Genomic DNA, 24,724 nt, shown 5'->3' on the forward strand with positions numbered 1-24,724 from the left:
TATATTTGGCCGCACTAATAACATACTTAGGATTCCTATCTACCCCTATAGACATTTGAGTTTACTTCTGCTACAGCAATGGGAAGTCACTGAAGAATATTTTAAAGCAAGACAGTATTTGCTCTTTTAGAAAAGGCCACGCTGGCTTACTGTGGAGAATGAATGGTGAGTCCACAAACTTAGGTACAAGATTAGGAGACATACTGGATGAGGAGGCTGAGGGAGGGGGAAGAGTCACGATTCCCAGGTTCTACTGGATGAATGGTGGTGCCATTCACCCAAAATAAAATAAAAAAGGCAGGTTTTACTTTGTATCTTATATAAAGTAAAATTCCTTGGGAAGGATTGTGGAGCGCTTGCTAGAGTCCACTTAATAGCTCTCAGGAGTACATGGATGAAGTTCACCTGGAGACTTTTCAAAAGTGACATAAATGTGCCAATAAATACTGTGATATAGTTATGTCACAAACCAAGATACATTTAGGACATGTTGGAATGAGTAAGAATTTTTCTTATACTGCTGGTATAAGAAAAATGAGACATAATGTTTAAAATGGGGACTGTTCTGCGAAATCTGGTGCATATGGTCACTGGGTATAAAAATTATTTTGTCGTCTCATCCGTGCTCAGTTTAATAAAAAGTCTTTCTGAATGAAAATGCTATGTACATAGTATTAAAATAAAATGTACATATTATAAAAACAAAATTTTAAAAAGAATGTACATGTTTAAATAAACATGTCTTAGTTACAGCTTGTCAATCTATAGGTATTCTCATCTTGAAAAATAATTTAAAACTGCTTACCATACTTGTCACCAGAGTTATTATTGGGAAGCCCCATCAACTGACTTGAGTTTTCTCTCCTTTTCCCAAGCTCACATTCACTAGTGGGGTGTGTGTGTGTATATATTTTTGTTGTTGTTGTTGTTGATGTTAATCCTCACCCCAGGATATTTTTCTACTGATTTTTAGAGAGAGTGCAAGGGATGGGGAGAGACAGAGAAACGTCAATGTGAGAGAGACACATTGATTGGTTGCATCCTGCACATGCCTCGACCAGGGACAGGGATCAAGCCTGCAACCTAGATACGTGCCCTTGGCCAGAATCGAACCTGGGACCCTTCAGTCTGCAGGCTGATGCTCTATCCACTGAACTAAACTGGCTAGGGCATTAAAAGAAAAAATATATATATATTGATTTCACCCCCACCACTGGGCATGGAGCCCACAACCAGGAATTGAACCACGATTACCTGGTTCATAGGTCTATGCTCATCCACAGAGCCACACTGGCTGGGCAAATTTATCTTAATTGTTGAAAGTATTATAGATGTCCCCTTTTTCCTCCGCATTGACCCTCTTCAACCCACAGGAGAAAGCAGCAATTACAATGAACATTTTTGAATTTCCATATGCAAAAGTTGGACCTGGCAAATAAAAATTTAAACTTTCTTTAGGAAAAATAAATTTCAATTTAGCACATTGATCTTCAGAGAAAACAATATATACATTTTAAAATATTTTTATTGATTTCAGAGAGGAAGGAGAGGGAGAGAGAGATAGAAACATCAATAATGAGAGAGAATCATTGATAGGCTGCCTCCTGCACTCCTCACACTGGGGATGAGCCCACAACCGGGACACAGGCTCTGACTAGGAATTGAAGTGCAACTCCTGGTTCATAGGGCAATGCTCAACCACTGAGCCACGCTGGCCAGGCACTATATAGACTTTAAAAAGTCATTTAAAATATTTTAGATTTGTTTTCTCTGAGGATTTAAGAATATATCCCTCATAAAACTATGAGTTCTGGAAATAAGATTAAATCTTATTTTTTGGTATTTAATATTTCAAAAGATAAAAGGGGATCTTGAATGTTTAACTTTTCCCTCTTTATTAGTAATGTGAAATTCTTTATATGTAATAATCAAAATATGCTGTATTCTCAAACAACATAAAAGTGGTACTGTTATTTGGATTTGCATCATTTCTATATTATGAACTATGTGTGTATATATTCATTTTAGGCTATAATTTTGGATTCTTTTAGAAAATAAAAACAGTAAATTTTCTCTATAAACTAGCAAACAACAATTGCTAATTTATGTCTTATGTTTTCCAGTTGAGAATGTGGCCATGTGTGTCACGAGGTGGATGAGATCATTCCTATGTTGTGGAAGCTGAAGTGCTTTTCTAAGTCCATGGGTGGTCTGGCCGGATTTCCGAGTTGAGTTAGAACAATCTTTTATGTCATGGGATGCCTTGCCCAGGTTGTGCAATGTAACCATTAAAACCAAGCAAACCTGTTACTCAACTACTTCAATTCTATTCCTTCTGTATCCAAATTAGATTATTTCAATACAAACATGATTCAATAGACTATTTACCAGGTGATAAGGATTGTAAAAATTTCTGTGGACTTACTGAATTAAAAAAAACTAGTTTGAAAATATGCTGTGAGCCAGGTGGGACTTGGAAGGCACTCTGAAAAACAGGCTTTATTATTCAAAGAAAATCCAGGTTCAACCCAGAAAAGGTGATATCAGAGTCAATAGTTTTTTACAGGGGTTCTCCTTCTCTCTTTTCTACCCACTTGGGATACCCACAAGCTCCCTTTATTTCTCATCCTAGGACTATGCCACAGGTGTGGTAGGTGTGGCCCTGCCACTGGCATAAAGCTTTTGCTTCCCACCAAGGCCCAAGAACAGGTCATTGGAGTGGGAATGGATGGGGCTGTGCTTGCTCTGGGTAGAAGGTGGGGGAGAAAGCAAGAGGAGTACTGTATGTGAATCATCCTAACAAGAGAGCTTTTTAAGTTCTTGTTTCAGTCGTTCTATATTTCTTTAGTTTTTCCATAACTAATGGCCTTAAAAGTCAGTCATCTATTTTCTTTAAAGTAGATGATTCATTTTTTATTGCTTTGTGTTCTGCCATCCAAATTTATTTTGATAAAAATGTGGATCAATTAACTTTGAACTCAATTTCAACTAATACTTAATTTGTTACCTTCTCAAGTATTACTTCCTCAAAGAAAAATAAAACAAGTATGATCCTGAAAAAGGGATTTGTGGAAATTTTATTTAAGAAAAAAGAAATTGCTAACATTTCTTTGGGCAGTTCTGTGCTAGAACTTTTCACTGTCAACATCTGAAATTTCCAGGGTTTCTTTACAAAAACTGCTCTTGCATAAGAATTTTCTTCTCTGTTTTATTCTATAACTAGAGGCCCAATGCATGAAAGTCATTTAAGAGTAGGCCTTCCTTCCTCTGGCTGCCGGCACCGGCTTCCCTCTGGTACCTGGGACCCGGGCTTCCCTTACAGCCCCAGCTTTGTCCGGAAGGACATCTGGTCTAATTAGCATGTTGTGTTTTTATTATTATAGATGTTTCAAGCCCACAACTACTTTGCTGCATTCTGAGGACATTTCAGGGTCTAAATCATGTAGAGATATACAGATTGTTAATTGTATTATTCACTGTATATACTAAACAAATGATTTTTGAGTGCCTACTATGTGCCAGTCACTGTCTGGGTGCCAGAGATATAAAAATGAAGCTCCCAGTCTAATTGGGGGGGGGGGGGAATACATACATACTTGAATAATTATAAAGTAGTCAATGAAATATTAAAAGAGATCTACAAAGTACAACTAGGACTAGACAATGGAATAACTAATTGTGCCAAAGAGAGTCAAGGAATGTGATAATACTTGATCAAGGTATTAAAGAATGACTAGAGATTCGCCCAGTGGGTCTACCCAGTGGGAGTAGGCATTCAATTACAGGGAACATTGTTTGCAAAAGCAGGGAGGCCTGAAATGCAAGATAAATCCTGAAAGTGGCCTGGAATCACTGGAATTTAGGATACAAAGATTAAGCGTAAGTTCCTTTCACCAGTTGGCTGGCTCTCCCAGCTGCCTCTCACATTCTCCTCTTAGTTTCACTCCTGCTTCAGCGCCTAATACAGCAGAGCTCTTTTTTCTCCCCCAGCACCTCTGGTCATTGAGTAGGTAATTTCTCAGCTACTTTATGAGCATGAGACTCCTTTCATGAAAGGGACACACCTTGTGCCTCATATTACTTTCTTTAACAAAACCAGTCACTCCCAGTCTGATTACTCCCCCTATTTACTGGGGTTTATTTTCCCAAAGACTTGATTGTTTTCAAGTCAAGGCCATCTTGGAAGACTGAAGATTTACCATCGATTGGGATAATGAAAGAATATATAGCAAATTCTGAAAATAACCCTGAGAAGTATTCCAAAAATATTTTGAGAAATTCTTGCATCAATTATAGCCTCTAAAGAAGGTTCTTTGAAAAAAAACACTCCACTGGATGTGCAAATTCTAGCTTGTTTTAAAATAGTCACACATTGTTAATTTTTAGGTGTGATAATGATATTGTGGTTATTTTTTTAAAGTCATATTTTGGAGAGACATATTGAAATAATAAGGTGAAAGAGTGTGGGATTTGCTTTAAAATAATCCAGTGATGGGAGGAAAGGTTAAGTGTGGGGAGTAGATGAAATAATATTAATGGATAGACATCTGAAGCTCATTGCACTAGCCTATTTTTGCATGTTTAAAACATTCAGTAATAAAAAGTCACCTTACCTTATAGTCACATTTCATCTTGTCCTTGTAGGTAAAAAAGAAATAATCACTTTTACAAACATAAAGGCACATGGAGTACTTTAATATCATCAATTCATAAGCCCCTCCAGAGGTTGAGATAATTTGAGTTCTTTATAAGGTCTCTAATACCTTTTGCTGTAAAGGATTTTATATTTATATGTAAATAAATAATCTTTTAGTATTTCTAAAGATAAATAAGTAGGCAATTAAACATGCAAATCTAACAATACTAAAAATTCTACGTTTTATCCCAAAGAGTGCACCATTTCTTATTTTAGCTTGTCATTGTCTTTTATTTTACAGCACAACTGCACTATAAACACTAATGAATAAAAATTACCTAGTGTAATTGTCATTTTCCTCCCATTATAATGTATCAAGTTATAGTGATTTATTTGTCTTCTTTACAGTGCCTTCCTCCACCTACTTAAAAATTTTGTAAAAGAACTCCTGGCATTTTTGAACAATAAAGATCGTGTTAAAATCAGGTCTCTCCCTTAGTTCAAGTTGTTTAGCCTGTAGAGTAGCTTATAACACGAGATGTTTTCAGCTTCTCTTAAGCATGTAAAATGCTTTGTTACAGGAATGGTAAGGTGACTCAGTGGGTCCTCCTCTTGCCTGGGTGAGCACAGACTCCAGAGCATAGGGCGAGCTCACCAGGCTGAGCTCACATCGGACCTCAGAGATGTTGGAGATGAACAATGACCACAGGCAAGTTTGTGCTCTTCTTGTTTAAAACAATTCCGAACTCATAACATGTGCATTTTGTAGTGGTCCTCCTTGCTCCAAATCCAGCTTAACCAACACACCTTTAATTCTTAACTTTTTCATTTTATAGATCACCTCTACCAATTTCAACTTATACATTCTCCAGGACACTTTCCCTTTAGGTGAGTATTCCCAAATGTAACCTAAGGGCCACTTCTGTCCAGCTGCTTGGAGTGCTGCCCCCTACCACAGGCATTCTGGATCAGAATCTCTGGAGGTGAGGCCTGGGAACGGGGCTCTAGTGCACATTAACAACTGGCAGCAAAGCTTAGGAGGAAGTTTTCATTTGGCTATGGAATGGCAGGACCAAGAACAGTAAACCACTACTCCTCTTCTGCCTACCCTCCTCTTTAGAAGTGTATTTCCTCAAGAACTGGACTCAGCCCGGCCGGCATAGTTCAGTGGTGAGCATCGACCTATGAACCAGGAGGTTGTGGTTGGATTCCCAGTCAGGGCATATGCCCGGGTTGCAGGCTCGATCCCCAGTGGGGAACATGCAGGAGACAGCCAATGATTCTCTCTCATCATTGATGTTGCTATCTCCCCTCCTCCTCCCTTCCTTTCTGGAATCAATAAAAAAATTAAAAAATAAATAAATAAATAAAAATTTTTTAAAAAGAAATAGACTCATATACAGAAAACAGACGGATGGTTGTCAGAGGGAAGAGGGCTTGGGGGACTGGGTGAAAAAGGTGAAGGGATTAAGAAGTACAAATTGGTAGTTACAAAATAGTTATGGGATGTAAAGTACAGTATAGAGAATATAATCAATAATATTGTAATAACTATGTATGGTGCCAGGTGGGTACTAGAAATATTATGGAGAACACTTTGCAAATTATATGATTGTCTAACTACTATGCTGTACACCTGCTAGTAATACAAAATAATATTGAATGTAAACTCATTGAAAAATAAAATTTAAAAATAAAATAAATACTGGTTTCAATGGTTAGTCATTCCCATTCTTTTAAAATTTGAAAAACTTGTGAGGATTTTATGTCAATGAGGAGATACTACTTAGGCAAGTTGTGCTGTTTTAGGGCAGCAGTCTTCAAACTACTAGTATGTATATATATAATACACACACACACACACACACACACACACACACACACGATGGTATAGGAAGACTTTTCAAGAGCTATGAAGGCCAAGGAGAGTTTTAAGGGATCAGGATTCTGGATATTCAATTTCCCTTTGCACTCCTTAAAACTATTCTGCAAAAATAATGTCTGGAGAGCGGCCCAACAGGGCAAAAGAGGAGGCTCCTCCTGAGCTCCCTTTCTCCTGTGGACGCACTGGTAGTACAGCTACACGTGGAGCAATTCCCTCTGAAAGAGATCCAGAAACTAGCCAAGCAACTCCCACACATCAGACAAATAAGAAAATACCCACATCAAAACAGGTAAGAAAAGCTGAGACACACTGTCTCCATAAACCTCACCCCTAGCGCTGCACCATACAGTGAGGAGGGAACCTTCTCCCTGAGGAGCGAAGGGTTTGGACTCTATACTTAGTGCCCCAACTTTGAAGACTCCCACTCAATTGGCCACCAAAACCCCTAGCTCTGAAAGTCATTGGGCCTTGCTTCCAAGAGACCCACAAGATCATAGCAAACAAACATAATATTATCAATAAACGGTGATGGGAAAATTGGACAGTCACATGCAAAAGAATGAAACTGGATCCCTATCTTATGCTTACACAAAAACAACTCAAAGTGGATTAAAGACTTGAATGTAAGATCTGAAGCTGTAAAACTCCTAGAAGAAAACAAGGGCAGGGAGGAGTAAGTTCTTTGATATTGGTTTTGACAGTGACTTTTTTGGATTTTACACCAAAATCAAAGGCAATAAAAGAAAAAGTAAACAAGTGGGACTACATTAAACTAAAATGCTTCTGCATTGCAAAGGAAACCATCAACAAAAAGAAGAGACAACCTTTGGAATGGGAGGAGATATTTGCTAACCACATAACCAGTAAAAGTTTATGCAAAATATGCAAGGAACACTAGCAAAAAGGGAAATAACCCAATTTAAAAATAGGCAAAGGATCTGAATAGACATTTTTCCAAGGATATACAGATGGCCAAACAGGTACCGTATTTTCCGGCGTGTAAGACGACTGGGCGTATAGAAGATTTTCCTGGGTTAAAAAGTTGTCTTATACGCCGGAAAATACAGTACATAAAAAGGTGCTCAGCATCACTAATCAGTACAGAAATATAAGTCAAATCAAAACCACAATGAGATATTATCTCACACATGTTAGAATAGCTGTGCTCTAAAAGACAAGAAATGTGTATTGATAAGGATGTGGAGAAAAAGGAACTATTGCTGGGAATGTAAATTAGTGCAGCCATTATACAAAACAGTAAGGAGGTTCGTCAAAAAATGAAAAATAGAACTACCACATGATCTAGCAATCCCACTTCCAGGAATATATCTAAAGGAAATGAAATCACTATATTGAAGAGATATCTGTACTCCCATATTCATTGCAGCTTTAATCACAATAGACAAAATGTGGAAACAAATGTCCGTCACCAGGTGAATGGATCAAAAAATGTGACACACACACACACACACACACACACACACACACACACAGGATTATTAGCCTTAAAAAAAAAAGAAGAAAAAAAAAAAAGGAACTCTTGTCATTTACAACACCATGGATGAACCTGCAGGGCATCATGCTAAGCGAAATAAGCCAGACAGAAAAAGACAAATACTGCATGGTATCACTTACATGGGGAATCTAAAAAAAAGCCAAACTCATAGAAACAGAGAGTAGAAAGTGGTTTCCAGTGACTGGGGGTTGAGGGAACTAGAGAGAGGTTGATAAAAGGATACAAACTTTCAGTTATAGGATGAATGAGGTCTGAGGATCTAATGTGTAACATGGTGACTATAGTTGACAACTCTGTAGTGCATAATTGAAATTTTCTAGGAGAGTAAAACTTACATGTTCTCACCGTCTTCCTCCACCAAAACAGTAAATATGTGAGGTGATGAATGTATTCATTAATTTGAAGGGACAATTTCTTTCACAATGTATACTTGTATCAAATTATCATGTTATACACTTTATTTTATAATTTTGTCAATTATATATTAATAAAGCTAAAAAATAATTTTAAAAACCTGATCTGTCTGAGGATAAAAAATTTCCACCTCTTCTTTCACACATCTCTTCCCCATTATGTCAGATTTTAAAGAAGAAAGGCCCCTTCTTACCCTAATCTTTCTATAGTGTATTACCTTTTGGTAGAAAAACCTCTGTAATCCACAGAGATCATTAGAAACACAGCATAGGTATTGGTATTGTGTTGAGAAAGGAGTCACATTAATGAATGAGTAACAATTCCATTTGCAATTAGATGGTTTTCTATTTCAATTTCAAAGATCTACAATCAAGTTCTCAACTGATAGAATATTAAAAGCAAATTTTGGTGCTAGGTTTCCCCATGATTTTTGCCATATGATTCTGAGAGTGCAAAGAATTGCAGGCATTGCTGTAACAAAACTCCTATTTCTACCTACTTATTTACAAGAACAAATTTTGCTCAACATTTTCATTAATAATAAAGCACAAAAAGATAGGGGAATAAAACTGAGGTTAAACCCTATCTCAGTTTAGCCATAAATAATAAGTAATTATGCTAAATTGATACCTGACCTAATTTTAGCAAAAATTACATAATTTGAGCCAAACCAGCCAGTCCCTATCCAGCTCATTAAGAGATACATTAAAACAAAATTAGATTTTTCTTATTAAATATATTTCCTTATAAAATGTATTCATGTTATTTTTATCAATAGTATGCTTATAGCAATTGAAATGATAACTTAATCCAGAATCATTATTAATCCAGAATAATTATAATTATTTGGGTGACCAGCTTTATGGTCACTCAAAAATTTTAAATGTAATTTCAATGGATATGCTTTTTGTTATGATAATTAAGGTAATTGACAAAAGACTTTCAAGAATAAAAATATGTCCTATTAGGATGGAATTCTTTGGTATAAGCAGAATAAAAATATGAGTTCAAAGAGAGAAAAAGGAAAGATTCAAAATCTCTGATTATTAAAAACAGCTTGTTCAGCCCAGCTAGTTTGGCTCAATGGATAGAATAGTGGTTGGCAAACTCATTAGTCAACAGAGCCAAATATCAGCAGTACAACAATTGAAATTTCTTTTGAGAGCCAAATTTTTTAAACTTAAACTTCTTCTAATGCCACTTCTTCAAAATAGACTTGCCCAGGCCATGGTATTTTGTGGAAGAGCCACACTAAAGTGGCCAAAGAGCCGCATGTGGCTCGCGAGCCGTGGTTTGCCGACCACTGGGATAGAACATCAGCCTGTGGACTGAAGTGTCCGGGTTCAATTCCAGTCAAGAGCACATGCCTGGTTGCGGGCTCAATTCCCAGTTGGGGGCATACAAGAGGCAGCTGATCAATGATTCTCTCTCTTCATTGATGTTTCTATCTCTTCCTCTCTGAAATCAATAAAACTATATTTTATTTATTTTTTGAGCACAAATGTTTTCATTCTCTAAAATGAAAGATTTTAAAAAGAGTTATCTATAATTCAAAGCTCATTTCTATGAGGTGTCACATCCATCACCCTTTTATGAGACATAAAATTAAGAAAGGTACCTCCAGAAGCTACCTAAACGTTTCAGCTAACGGTTAAGATAAAGTTAAGGGTGTTTTCACACACAAATCCAAAGAGGACAATGAGAATGAAACAAGTTCCACATGGCCATTCAAATCTTGCTAAAGGAACTAGGGTGGACGCCCAAGCTGGTGAGCAAGTGGGAGAAGGAAAGAAAACATGGTTCAAAGAGATCACATGAGGAAACCCAGTACAAATGCTGGCTTTGGCATTATCTAGGTAACCCCTATTTTTTGTCACAGGTGACTCTATTAAGTCCTATTGTTGCAAAACCAGTCCAAATCCTATCAAATTAAAAAGAAGTCCCTCAATGACTTGTTGGGTGTAGGTGGTAACCCATGTCCTCCCACACCAAGAGACATCAGTTCTGGCAAGAAAGTTCCAACGTGCCTTTAAGGTGCTGTTGATAGGATGCCTTAGGCCAGGCACGTCCCAGTGATGTTCTGCTGGCTGAGATACAAGGTGGGAGGAGAGTAGGCCTTATTACTCAGTCAACCTCTTGGCCTTGAAGAAGCGGCGAAGGTAGAAGACCTGCCAAGTGGCTAGTCCAATGAGACAGAACATTGAGAAGATGCTGAAGTATAGGACCCGAGTGTTTGTTGATTCATTGGAACCCCCATCTCCTCCTCTCGCTTCTTCATGTAGGCAAAATCATTCACGATAGGTTCTGATAGGTCTTCTAGGCGTCGTAGCTCTACCTCTAAAGGTTTGAGCTTCTCAGCTTTTGCAATCTCTTCATAATTTTTCGCCTCCACTCCGTGCTTCATGTCTAGGATCACGAGTTGGTCAGGTGACCGCCCTGTTCCCTTGCTCTCAAAACACACTTCAAGCATGTCATAATCTTCAGTGGTAAAGGCAAATTTTCCCTTGGTTGCATCCTCCTTGGAGTACAGAATATGGCCAGCAGAATCTGTGATCTTGAGGTGGGTGATCTCATCTGCGCCAGCGCCCCCAGATTGGTGGGTGATCTCCTCTGCGCCGGTCACCAGCAGGTCCTTGTGGATCTCCTCGCGGCGGCACTTGCGGGAGTTGATGGGCAGATGGAAGGAAATGGCGAGAACCAAACTGGGGCCGAGCAGGAGAGGTAAAAGCAGCAATGCTAACTGGCAAGGGCCATGCTGGGCTTTAGGCATGGTGCCGGACGCTGTTCAATAAAAATATATTAAAAAAAAAATAAAAATATATTAACAACAGCTTGTTCATATATTTTAAAAAATAGATGACATGATATTTAGATTCAGTATGATATATTTTTTAAAGTGCTGTAATATTTTTAATGACAATATTTACAATACACTGGAAGTTACATCCTTTGCAACCCATTTTAACTTGGGATGAAAGCTTTACATGTCAGCTTAATAATGTACACAAGGATACAGAGTCTTACAAAATTCTTTTGAAAGTATTCGCAAGTAATAAGTTTGAAGACCACTATTTTAGGAAACCTGGTCAGAGATCAGTGTGTAGAAGGGACTAGAATGGAAAAGAACGAGGAGAATTTGGGTAGGGCAACAGTTAGGAGACAATTGATTTTTTCCAGATATAAGGGATTTGAACTATATTAAGTTCACAGTCATGGAAATGAATGGAAACAGACTGGAAAGCAAATGCTACTAAGAAACGAGAATTGTTAGTGTCATTCCCTGCTTCATTTCATATTAAGTTTTGAATACTGACAAAACAGAATTTCCCACTCCTGATTTGGTCCCTCCCTCCCTCCCTCCCTCCCTCCTTCCCTTCCTCCCTCTATTATTCATCAGTTTGCTAAGTGCTTGGACTTCTGAAACAGTTCACATCAATCAGGTCTCTGGCCTCTGATAGCTTTCGGTCTAGTAGAGGAGTTTACAGCTGAGTATGATGCTGAGAGAGATATCATCATATGTGGCCCACATTATTCCATCTCCCTCCCCTTGTAACATGCTAGAGGACAGAAAGCTGAAGCTTCCATTCCCAGACTTCCTCAGATTCCACATGTGGCCCAGTCTCTCTGGCAAGGCAGACATATGAATGTCATATTTTGGAAGATAGAGGTGGCACTTCTGCTGTTTCCACTAGCAAGCAGAGATGTGGAGCCTCTGGTTTTTCTATGGCAGTGTAGCAGAGGTCCCACTTGTTCTGGTTGGTTCTCTCTTTGGTGAACTGGGGTCTCTCCTTCCCTGTCCTGATGAAGGCTGTTCATGAATATATCTAAATGGTGGCTTCAGAGTATTGAACCCTTACACACTGTTTATGTACTCTGTTTTTTTGCCTCTACTACTATGTTCCATCCACTTGCCTTGCACTCCATTACTGCCTCTTGTGCCCTATGAACAGGCTGCCTTCTCAGTGTGTCTTTTCTCAATTGGGTCATTTCCTTTAGAGTAGTCTGTTTAGTTGGCCTAAGAAGTTCCCTGGAGAGCTAATTTCAAATGCAGACTCCCCCCCCCCCGCCCCCCCCGCCCCCCCCCCCCAAAAAAAAACACACCCTAATTCAGTAGTCTGAGATGTGGCTGGAAGTCTGCATTTTTAACAAATACAACAGGTCATTCTGATCCATTGGCCTTGAACTGCACCTTGACAACTCTCTGATGTCAGTGGTTAGGACAGAGTAGGCCTTTGCTCCTTCATTCTTCCCTGTATGTGGAGGATGAGAAAAGAGGAAAGTCAAAGGTAGCACTAGGTTGTAACTTTGGCTGACCAGGACTATAATTGTAGCACTTGTTCAAATGGGGAAAGTAATAAAGTAAACCAGTTTGTGGAGGAAATAATGAATATTATTTGAGATATGTTGGTTTTGACATCCCAAAGAAATTGATATATTGTTGGCAGTTTGTAATGGATTAATGACTTGGCCTTGGAGGTTGGTTATTGGGATGGAGTCTCGGTTGAGTGCACTTCAGAGAATTACTACTGTAGCTAAATTATTTCTTTAATGTGGTGCAACCAGGATTGTCCTAAAGATGACATACATCTAGTGGCATCATTCCCAATATGACATGGAGTCAAATATATTTTGTATAAGAGGAAGAGTGAGAAGAATCCTGGTAGAATAATCAGTACTATAGGTTGCCTAAGAGATGCCCAAGTCCAGCTCTTTCCCTAAATCTCTCATTCCCCTCTCCCTTAATCCTTTCTTCCCTTTTCTCCAGCCCAGTGGTAAATATATATTAGTTGTGTAAATTGTGGAAGGAAAATTATGTAGGATAAATGTAAGAGAAGAGAATATAAACTAAATTTATAAGTATTATTGTACATGTTTCAGTTGGCCACAAACTAGGTAGGGTAAAATAATGCTGTTTCTGAGCTGTCTCACAGGTCTTTGTGTAAAGGAGAACTCTGGACTTCAAGTGAAATCTTATGCAGAAATAATATTTCAGAAATGAAACTGTACTTGATTGAGTTCAAATATATATCATTTGTGTATTCTAAAGTTGTCTAGGTTCATGAGAACAATGTATCTATTTTTATGAATATAAAAATTTAAAACCAGGGTATATGGGCAAGGGTAGTATGTGGGCAAACAAATTTCTTTCCAAATTTATATTGATGAAGTCCTGACTTATTCAGAAAAGTGGTTACAAATGGAATAATTTCTTTTAACAACATGTTTTGCAATCTTGGAATACTATAAATAAACAGATATGGTACAAGAACCCTAATTCTGAAATCTACCATATAATGACTTACCTTTGTCAGTGGGTCAGTCATAAATATTTATTGAACACTTAGTATAGTCTAGATACTGAAATTATGTTAGAGAAAACAGACACCTGAAATTTATAGCCTAGTACAGTGGTCGGCAAACTGCGGCTTGTGAGCCACATGCGGCTCTTTGGCCCCTTGAGTGTGGCTCTTCCACAAAATACCAAGGCCTGGGCGAGTCTATTTTGAAGAAGTGGCATTAGAAGAAGTTTAAGTTTAAAAAATGTGGCTCTCAAAAGAAATTTCAATCGTTGTACTGTTGATATTTGGCTCTGTTGACTAATGAGTTTGCCGACCACTGGCCTAGTAGGATAGATAGTCACTAAACAAATAATTGTAAATAATTATAAGTGTATAAATTATGAATCGAAAGAAATTCTAAGTATGCTGGGAATATATGACAGGATATCTAGCTTGTATAAACATGGTCAAACATTTTTTTCCTAAGGAAATGATGTTTAAATTGGGACATAAAAGGTGAATAGGCAAAAGGAAGGGCAAAATAAAAGTATTCCAGGCAGATGGGCCATGATGTGCAAAGACCCAAGGAGCAGCCAGATATTTTCCAGTGTGGCAGAAAGTGACACTGAAGAGCAGGCTGACCAGGAGGGGCTGGTGAGGCAGTGTACACTGAGGCAGCAAGTGTCTAGAGAAAGAGGGACAAGGGATCAGTATATATTGGGGTGGGGTTGGAGCCCATCAGTTAATATTTCTTATATCACCCTGACATATGTATTTAAGAATTTGAGCCTTATTTAAAAGATAATGGAAAGCCACTGAAGTGTTTTAAATAGAAACCTGGGTTGATGATATCCTTCTAGCTGGGTATAGAGAATGCTTTGAAGGAGGTGGGACTGATCTAGAAAGAAAACTGCTAGAAAGATATTGCAATAGTCTAGGCAAGAGGTGATGGTAGTCTGTACATGGATGGTAGCAGTGGAGATAAAATAAAATGGGCAGTTTATAGATAACTATCTTAGTCTGCTCAGATGCCATAATAAAATATATAATAAAGACTGGGTGACTTAAAAAGCAGAAGTTTATTTTTTTCACAGTGTGGAGGCTGGAAGACTCAGATCAAGGTCTATTTGGGTTGGTTTTTGGTGAGAGATCTCTTTCTGGCTTACAGATGGCCATATTACATGGCAGATCTCTCTCTCTCTCTCTCTCTCTCTCTCTCTCTCCCTCTCTTTCTCTCTCTTCCTCTTCTTATAAGGCTCCAACCTATGACTTCATTTAACTTTAATTGCCTCCTAAAGCTCTTATCTCCAGTTACAATCACAGTTGGGGATTAGTGCAGCATATGAATTTTAGGGAACACAATTTAGTCTGTAGCAATATCTTACATGTTTAGAAAATAGTGCTTCATTGGATGTAGGAATGAGGTGGAAGAGGGTAGGGAAGTCAAGGATGACACTTAAGTTTGTGGTGTGAGTAGAAATGATAATTGCCATTTTTGGAGACTGAGATTACTGGAGGTAGAGAATATTTGGAGGAGAAATACCTGAACCTAGAGCTAAATGTTTTTATTTTGAAATACCTATGAAATATCAAAAAAGGAAATGTCAAGTGGGTAGTTGATTGTATGGATCTGGAATTCAGAAAAGACATCTTGGGTACAGAAAGTAGATTTAGGACTCATCTGCCTAGACATGGCTGTTAAGCCATTGGAGTAGGTGAGAATCCCTAGGGCAGTGGTTCTCAAACGTAAATGTACATCAGAATCACTTGGGCAGCTTGTTAAAACAGATTGCTTGGTCCCACCCCAGAATTTCTGATAACACTGTACTTTCAGAGGCTTATGAATATTTTAAGGCTTTTAAAATATAGTGGTAAATTACTTTCCAGAGAGCTCAGAGCAGTTTATATAGTATAGGAAGGTCATATCACTGATCCTTTTATTGCATTGAATATTCTAATTTTTTAATATTAGAGGCAAAAAAAGTGAACTCATTGCAATTTTGCACTGCTTTGGTTATTAGTGTGATAGTGAACATTTTAAAATGCTATTTGCACATTTTTTTGGTTTTGGGTTAAAAACACTTTCTGTTTTTCCATATTTATATTTTAACACATTTATTCTTTGGCCCCTTCAATACACCATTGCATTTTATGATCAGCATATTTGGGAGCTAATTTGCACTGATAATATCTGAATCGTCACATTTAGGCAGGTCTTTAATATTCACCTTTGTGAACATGAAGAAAATACTACTACTTTCCAAGATGAATAATATAAAAAATTTGGCCTATATAGTGCTAGAGACAATTTCCATGTATATGTAGGGTAAGTAAAACCAAGACATTGTCATTCTGATTGACCTCAGGTTGTCTTGTGGCCTTTTAAAGGGGCAGAGGCCCAGAAATTCTTCCTCTTTTTCTAAATGTAGAACACACTTGACTGACTCTGGTAAACTGGCCATGACCTAATGTTCCATCTTACACAATGCTACTGCATGTGAAAGCCAGCCCAAATGCTTAGCTACAGAGCAGTGAAACTGCTGATGACAAAACCAGATCCTGCTGGGAGCTCAGCTGTCTTGACTCTGTGGCTCTTTCAGTCAAAACTAGGTTACTTTTCTGACAGCCTCTTTCAGTCAACAATGTTAGATGACTTGAAATTATACTTCAATATATGCTTCAAGCTCTTTATGACTCTTTCCTGGCCTGCAGCCTCCTTAATTTATCATAACATCTGCCTTGGCCTCCTGTCATCACTTCTTTTGGCATCTGACAGTCTCAATGCAGTGAAGCTGGGATTAGGTCTGGTTTGATGACTGTAGAGCAAATGTTCCCACAGTCATCATCACATTGCATTTCTTAAACACCCATCCTAATCATAGAGATAATTTCTGGCTCTCTGAAGGATAGCCATCAGATTTTGCAGATGAAATGCACAGAGGCATAATCTGGCATCAAAGCAAGGCTAACTCTCTTCATATCCAAAGGACATTGGATTTTACAATATATTTTTACTCTGAATGGAGATTTTGGGATCCTCCACCTCTTCTTTTTTTTTCTTAAATATATTCTATTGATTTTTTTACAGAGAGGAAGGGAGAGGGATAGAGAGTTAGAAACATCGATGAGAGAGAAACATCGATCAGCTGCCTCCTGCACACCCACTACTGGGGATGTGCCTGCAACCAAGGTACATGCCCTTGACCATAATAGAACCTGGGACCCTTCAGTCCGCAGGCCGACGCTCTATCCACTGAGCCAAACCGTTTAGGGCTCCACCTCTTCTTAAATTGAGGAAAGAGCAGAACATGGTGAAACAGGCTTGAACTTTGAGATTAGACAGACCAGTCTTCTGGCTGTGTGACTTTGAGCAAACTTTCTTCACTTCTCAGAGTTTGTTCCTTCATTTGTGAAATGGGGTAATGTGTTTCTTACAGGGCTATTGTGAGAATGTTGAAACATGTAAAACACATTGCAGGTATTCAAATGTCAGTTCCCTTCCCTATTGACTAGGAGTAGCCATCACTTTATGAAAAGAGTTGTCAGTACGTGACTAATATTCAGAAGGTAAATTCTTTAATGAATAGCCTGATTCTTGAATAATAATGGCTCAGCAGCAAGGGCTTGAGTAATTGTTTTATTGCTTTGAACTTCCTTTGACACTGGGCCCCACCCAGCCCTTATGAAAATGAATACTAGTGAGCAGCCAAGTGTTCCTCAGTTGTGAGCACTTTCAACACAATTTTTTATAAAAGAATTTAATGGCCAGGAATCTAATAACTATAATTGAATATTGCATATGAAGACCAAGATTTCCAATAAATTGAAGGACTCTTGTGTGTCATATCCTCAGCATAACTATCTCCCGTGTCTTTTCACATTTCATGATGGACGATATGAGGAGATAAAGAAATAGAGACAGAGAAAGTTCCTGTTTGAGGCTCCACTGATGGTCTCTGATGCAGTTTCCTGCCAAGCCTCCACTTTCTTTTTGCTGGAGATATTTTACAACTGCAGTAACACCATAGTTAGAACTTCTGAAAATCACAAATTAGATAAAAGCTGGCTTTGCTTTAGACCTCAATGATGTAGGGTGAGATGGAGCATGTGATACATACTAGTACTGATTACTTATCACCCATATCCACTTATTAAAACAGAATCTCTAATCTCTAAGCAAGTTATGGTCAGCTTAGTCTCATTGCTGTATTTATACCAAAGAAAAAATTCTAAATTAAAAAAAATTCACTCTTTTTTTTTTTAATGTAAAGTGACTTTTAAAAAATATATATATATTTTTATTGATTTCAGAGAGGAAGGGAGAGGGAAAGAGAGATAGAAACATCAATGATGAGAGAGAATTATTGATCAGCTGCCTCCTGCATGCTCCCTACTGGAGATCGAGCCCACAACCCAGGCATGTGCCCTTGACCAGAATCGAGCCTGGGACCCTTTAGTCCACAGACTGACACCCTATCCACTGAGCCAAATGGGCTGGGGCAAAAAAAATGTCACTCTTTTGATTAATTCAGGTTATGTGTACACACAACCTCTGGCCCCTTCTGGTTCAAATTTGATAAATGTAATTATTTGAATGTATGTTTCTTTAAGCATACTGAATATAGATATGAAAATCAGAATTTATATGAAATATAGTATAATTTAGAGGCTGGTTATTAACTTTATGAAAAAGATGTCCTCCTCTAGTTGAAACTTCTCTGGTTTAACAAAGTTGCTGATAAGATCATGGAAAAGCCAGGCAGGGATGCTTGGGAAGAGCTCCGGTCTAGATTCTAGGGCCATTACCAACCACTTTTGTTGCGTTGGTTATATCACACAATTCTCTGGTTCTCAGTTCTTAATATAGAGGTCTAAGCAAGATAATCTCCTTGGTTTCATCTGTAAATTCAAGTTATAAGAACTTGTCTACTGTATAAACCCAGGCCCAAATTTCTATCTTGGACATTAAGTCACTTAAGGATAGTGGAGTCAGAATTTCCCAAACTAATTCCCATTTCTTAATTGTACCATTAAGCGCCACTGGTAATAGAGTTCTAAATATTTTATTATAAAAACAGAAATTTAACATTAAATTCCAGGGCATATAAAGGAAAAAAATGGTTCAAGTTAAAAGCATGCTAATATGTTTCATAGGCTAATGAGCTTATTAAAAAAGCTTGCAAAGTCTCTAGTGCAATATTACATTTTACAACTTATATTTATAAAGTCTGTTGAGCCTTTCCTTTCCTATTTGATTCAAGTGTTGCAAGTTGACATTAATGCATACACTTTGCTTCAAATCACACCTATTATAGCACATGACTAAATTTAAATTCATATTGCATTACATATTGCAATTCCCTTGCCTTCTTCTAATATATTTAAGAAGTTTGGCAGAATTACTCAACCACATTTTTGGACATTTAGGATAACTCTCATTATTTAAAACAAATTTGAGAACTGAAACTCCACTAACCATAAGAATGGCTTTAAAAATGACTCACCCAACTTCATGGTCAGCCTATTTTTTAAAAGTTAGGTTTGAATGGAAAATTGAGAAAGCAAAGGACTATTAATAATGACAGGAGGTGGGTGTATAAACAGGTGTAGTAGATTGTGGTGACAGAGTTGTGAAATTGCCACAATTCTAAAGAACCACATCCCCATTTTTTGGTCACCTTCTCAGCAACTGTGGTTTTTTGATTCGGAAAAAGATGTACTGATGAGACAGACAAGACCATCAGAATCTTAAAAAAAAGAAAAAAAGAAGAAAAAGAGTGGCATTTGAGAATGAGAAGAAACTTTAAAAGAGCAACAAAAAAAAAATCCCTTTAAAAAAAGAATCTTTTTCATTCAAGAGAATGAAACGATTTCAATATAAAAATTTAGGACTCAAAAATAAGAATGAGTATTATTTGTTTCCATTAGAATTTTATACTAATCAAACGTTTTCACAAACATTTAAAATGATCATGACCAGGAAGTCCTTTCTTTCTCACATCCAGGAAGTTATCAGGCCTTACTGACTCTGTCTTAAAGACCTTTAGTTGCATCCTCTTTTCTTTGTCTTCAGTGTCACTCCCTAGGCTGACACCATTACAATTTCTTACCTAGATGACTGCACCAGCTCCCAGCTGCTTGCCCTGTTTCCAACATTGATTCTCTATTCTGCCAACAAATGACCTTCTAAAAGACAACCCTGAGTATGGCCCTCTTCTGTTTAAAAGCCTTCAATGTATTTCAATTGCCTCGAGAATAAAATTCAAACCTTTACCATGACATACGAGATTCTTTATGGTCTGACATTTGAATCCCTTGTGTTCAGTTTTGCCTGTCAGCACTCTCTTTCTCTCTCCAACTTACCTTCTTGATCATGCTGAACTAAAGGTTACTTCCCCGAATTCATGTTGCTTCCTCACCACACTTTTCTGCACATTCTATTCCTCTTACTTGGAATGTCTTTTTTTCACTTCTTCATCTAGGAAACTCTTATTCATCCTTTAAGATTCAGCCACCCTCTCCTTTCTTCATCTTTAATCACTATTCCAGTTATGCCAGTATGTTCCCATGCATATCTCACTGCATATTTCACTCTAAGTTGCACTTCATCATTGCACGTGTCCATGTTTCTCTATCCTGAGATATCCTAGAAGAAATGGACTGTCTTGTTCACCCTTTTCCTTCAGCATCTAGCATGATGCCTGGCACAGAGTGGACATTCTTTAAATCTATGACAAGTAACCAATGCATAAGTAACCCAGGAAAGAAAAGTTCAATGTGGAACAACTTTAAAATGGAACTAATTATGACAGTTATTGGTTCAGATTGTTTTTAATGTTATTGTGGCTGTTACAACCTATGACTGGAAGGCTCAAAAGAGTACAAAAAACTCACAGGAAACATGATTTTATACTTGACTAAAAAGAACCACATTAGCCCGGCCGGCATGACTCAGTGGTTGAGTGTCAACCTATGAACCAGGAGGTCATGGTTGGATTCCCAGTCGGGGCACATTCCTGGGTTGTGGACTCAATCCCTAGTGTGCGGGGTGCAGGAGGCAACCAATTGATGATTCTCTCTCATCACTGATGCTTCTATCTCTCTCTCCCTATCCCTTTCTCTCTGAAATCAATAAAAGTATATTAAAAAATAAAAAAAAATTTAAAAGAACCACATTAAAACAACATCCACCTTTCCTGAAACTCTTTTATTTTACTTGAAAGGAAAGGCAATCTTCCCCCCATAATTTCACAATTTCCCTTCTCTCAAGTTGCAGTTATCACTGGCATCTTAAATCTCTATAGCCTTTCCAATCCCAGTTAAAACAGAAGAGATAACTATGGTTTATACCTCTTCAAACACTTCTGTAAAGTCATTAAAAATTTTACTTATATATTCATATATTGAAAAATGCAAGTTCCAAAACAGTATACTTTCATAGAGAGAAACAACAGGCAAAGCAAGGGTGATTCTCCATAAACTTGGGCACCCAGAAAATATTTCCTTATTTTTCTATATGCCTGTCATTCTGGGAACTTAATCTATCTATACATATAAAAGGCTAATATGCTAAGTGTCCATATGACCAGTCACTATGATGTGCACAGACCACTAGGGGGCAGATGCTCAACGCAGGAGCTGCCTTGACTTGCACTGGCCATTTACAGAGAAACGGCACCGTGTACCTGGCACCCACAAAGCAGCACTCAGCTTCCCTCAAGTGGGACACAGGCCCCGCCACCACCCCGGAGCGACACCCCACCAAATCACAGCCACGCTGCTGAGACCCCATGGTGCAAAATGAGGCCCACAGTCCAGCCCAGCCCAGAAACAGTGGCCATGGGCACCGGGTAATGACATCATGTAGCAATGCCCGGCTTCCTCTCCCTAAGGACGACTAGCCTCCTTGCAGTTTCTTCAGCTTAGGAACACTACTTGCTTTATAGCCAGGTGCAAACATTTCACACTTTAACAAAATGTGTGTGAAGCGTTTTCCTGTGCCTCATCTCATTGATCCTCACAGAAGTCCTGGAGTAGGTAGATAGGAGACTCGATGGAATTCTATTTTCTTTTCATTAGCTGGAAAATGGAGATTTAGAAAGTTTAGAAACTTGACCCAAATGAAAAGAAGTAAGAAATGGTGGACCTTGAAAATGATTTCAGGTTTTCTCGCTGCGCAGACTAGAGTCAAACACTGCTGCAGTTAAATATTTTACCCTTTGTTCTCTGTGTGATCTACAATAATAATGTGCTTCACGTTGATATTTACTGCTGTGTTGCTAACAATTACCTGAAAAAGAAGTTGGGGTGCTTCACTGGTCTAATTAAGCAAGTTTATTTTATATATATGGCTAAGTTGACTCGCGCATGCACAATACATATAAAGCTCTCGCTGGTGCCAATCGCATGCATATGCTTTGATTTGCCATTGTCAATCGTGAATTTGGTTGACACTTATATTATAGAGAAAGGGCGAATAGTGATATTAAAATATTTCTTCTAATTAATTTCCTTTCAATGTGCACGAATTCGTGCACCGGGCCACTAGTTTCTATATAAGTCCCAGTAGAAAGGCTAGAATAAAAGGGGATGGAAACTTAATTGACTTCTCTTTCCTTCTTGAAGTCTAGGGGCTGATGTAGTTCCTAAGTGTTGGAAGAGTGGAGAGAAGGGGTGTTTGGTCCTTACTCTCATTATCTAACCAGCTATAGCTTAAGTGTTGTGTTTTTTTTTTTTTTTTAATATATATGTTTTTATTTTAGAGAGTAAAGGGAGAGAGAGAGAAACATCAATGATGAGAGAGAATCATTGATTGGCTGCCTCCTGCATGGCCCCTACTTGGGATTGAGCCCACAACCCTGGCATGTGCCCTTGACCGGAATCAAACCCGGGACACTTCAGTCGGCAGGCTGATACTCTATCCACTGAGATAAACGGGCTAGGGCCCTGTCACTCATTTTAATCCCTTAGCAGCACCTACTATAGCGTGCCCTACTCTGCATTAGAAAGCAGGGAATGATGTCTGGAGGAAATGAGAAAAGCATAGCTTTTGCTGTTGGTAGAATAGGGAACAGGGATGTGAAGAGAAATCCCAGGACATGGAGAAGTATCTGGTAAGAAGTAGGGAGGGTGGCTGGCTGGGCTAGAGGACCTCAGTGAAGAACCTAGGTCCTGATTGGTGTAAGTTCCTCAAAGACAAGGAGTGTAAAGGTCTTTGTATCCCTGGGCTCTGGCACAGAGGCTGACGTAGAAAGTGCCTAAAAATATTTGTTGACTGAAGGAATGAATGGAATGCAATTCCAGGAAGGAGAGACCTTACCTCATGGTTCTACCACTTTCTGAGGATGGAAGGTAGGAGTAGTTCCTTATCTACCCAAGCCATGGATACCTAACACTCCTTCATCCCCTTCCCTCTTCCCTAAAGAATTTTTCTTAACCCTCAAAAAAATATTCTCAGGTTTATATTATCTTTCCAATGCTCCTCCCCAATGGGGTATGATGAAAGAAAGAAAGAAAGAAAGAAAGAAAGAAAGAAAGAAAGAAAGAAAGAAAGAAAGAAAGAAAGAAAGAAAGAAAGAAAAGGCTTGTTAGTTTAAATCAACTAAGGATGCACAAAGATTTCTAAAGTACAAGAGGGCCCAAAGATAGATTTACTGGATAGATCTAGCTTCTGGATCTTCAACTTCCTCATTCTCCTTCACACTGATCTGAGAATACCCTTGCTCTGTGCTGCTTCTTCCTTTCTCATCTTCCCTTATATAATCCTTCCCCCACCCTCATCAAGAAAGAAAGGCTGCCCTCCCTCTCAGATGTTACTGCAGCACATTGCACTGGGTGGAAGAACCTCTGAAGAACTAGAGGAGAAGATAATTCAAATTAATGATGTAGACAGTGAGAGGAGGGCATGATTATAATAATCCTTTTGAAAATCAGGAGGTTTTCAATAATCTCAACAAAATTAAAGAAGGAATTAATTGACTGGTCACTTGGTGACTTATTAAAAATAATTTTAATGATATATTAGTATGTGATTTTAGTTAAGAGGTTCAAAAATTGCAGGCTATTGCTGTAATAAAATTCCTTTTAGCCCCATCTTCTCATTTATGTGAATACATTTTTTTCAGAGCTTACATTTAAAAAAATGTATGTCTAATTCTGGCAATAAGTAATATTAACCCATAGACACATAAAGTAATTGAAAATAAGTAATATTAACCCATAGACACATAAAATAAGTAATATTAACCCATAGACACATAAAGTAAAAAAAGGCCCAATTATGTCAATAAAAGATACATTTATAATAAAATTTTAACTTTATATATCTAAGATTTATTTAAATGTATCAGTTACGTTGTTTGATCAATTTTGTCTATTTAATAACTGGTGGTAACTAAAATACAGAAGAAATATTTCAATTTGTATACATATTTTTATTGCAAAGAATTATGATAGAGTGGTCAAAGATTTTTGAGCATCAAAACATGGCATATTAGGATAAAATCTTGAGGGAAAATGGAATTGAAATATGAGTTCAAGAAGAAAAAAAGTGATGTGAAATTTCTGCCAATTAAAAAATAGTTTGTCTATATATTTTTTAAAATGGATGATGGTGGGAATCAAATCTCTATGGTATTTCAATTCCTTGCTTGTATTTGAATGATATAATAGTATAACTTAAACATGTAAATAGTTATAATACACCAGAAATCATATCTTTTGCCACTATTTAAATGTATGATGAAAAAGTTCAGATGCAAATTTAAAAATGTGTGAGGGAATATATAGTTTTTCAAAATTATTATAGGGAGCATGCAAGCAGAGTCTAAAGACCACTGGTTTAGAAGCCAGGTCTAGAACTAAATAAATCCTATTTACTTGGTAAGTGGTAAGGTAGATTCCATCTTTAGAATTGTAATAATGGGTCTTATTATCTTTTACTTCTTCAGTGGAGCAGATACGAAAGAATGCGACGAGAAAATTTCAGTAATTAG

At 37.8% G+C, this 24,724-nt stretch overlaps 1 pseudogene across 1 annotated transcript; it reads right to left on the reverse strand.

The window, feature by feature from the left end:
- Positions 1-10,191: 10,191 nt before the first annotated feature.
- LOC307107892 (transmembrane emp24 domain-containing protein 10-like) lies at positions 10,192-11,221 on the reverse strand (annotated as a pseudogene). The gene has a single exon. The product of its transcript is annotated as a transmembrane emp24 domain-containing protein 10-like (transcript).
- Between the last annotated feature and the right edge of the window lie 13,503 nt (positions 11,222-24,724).

The sequence above is a fragment of the Cnephaeus nilssonii genome (assembly GCF_951640355.1).
Source record: "Cnephaeus nilssonii genome assembly, chromosome: 12".
NCBI lineage: Eukaryota > Metazoa > Chordata > Mammalia > Chiroptera > Vespertilionidae > Cnephaeus > Cnephaeus nilssonii.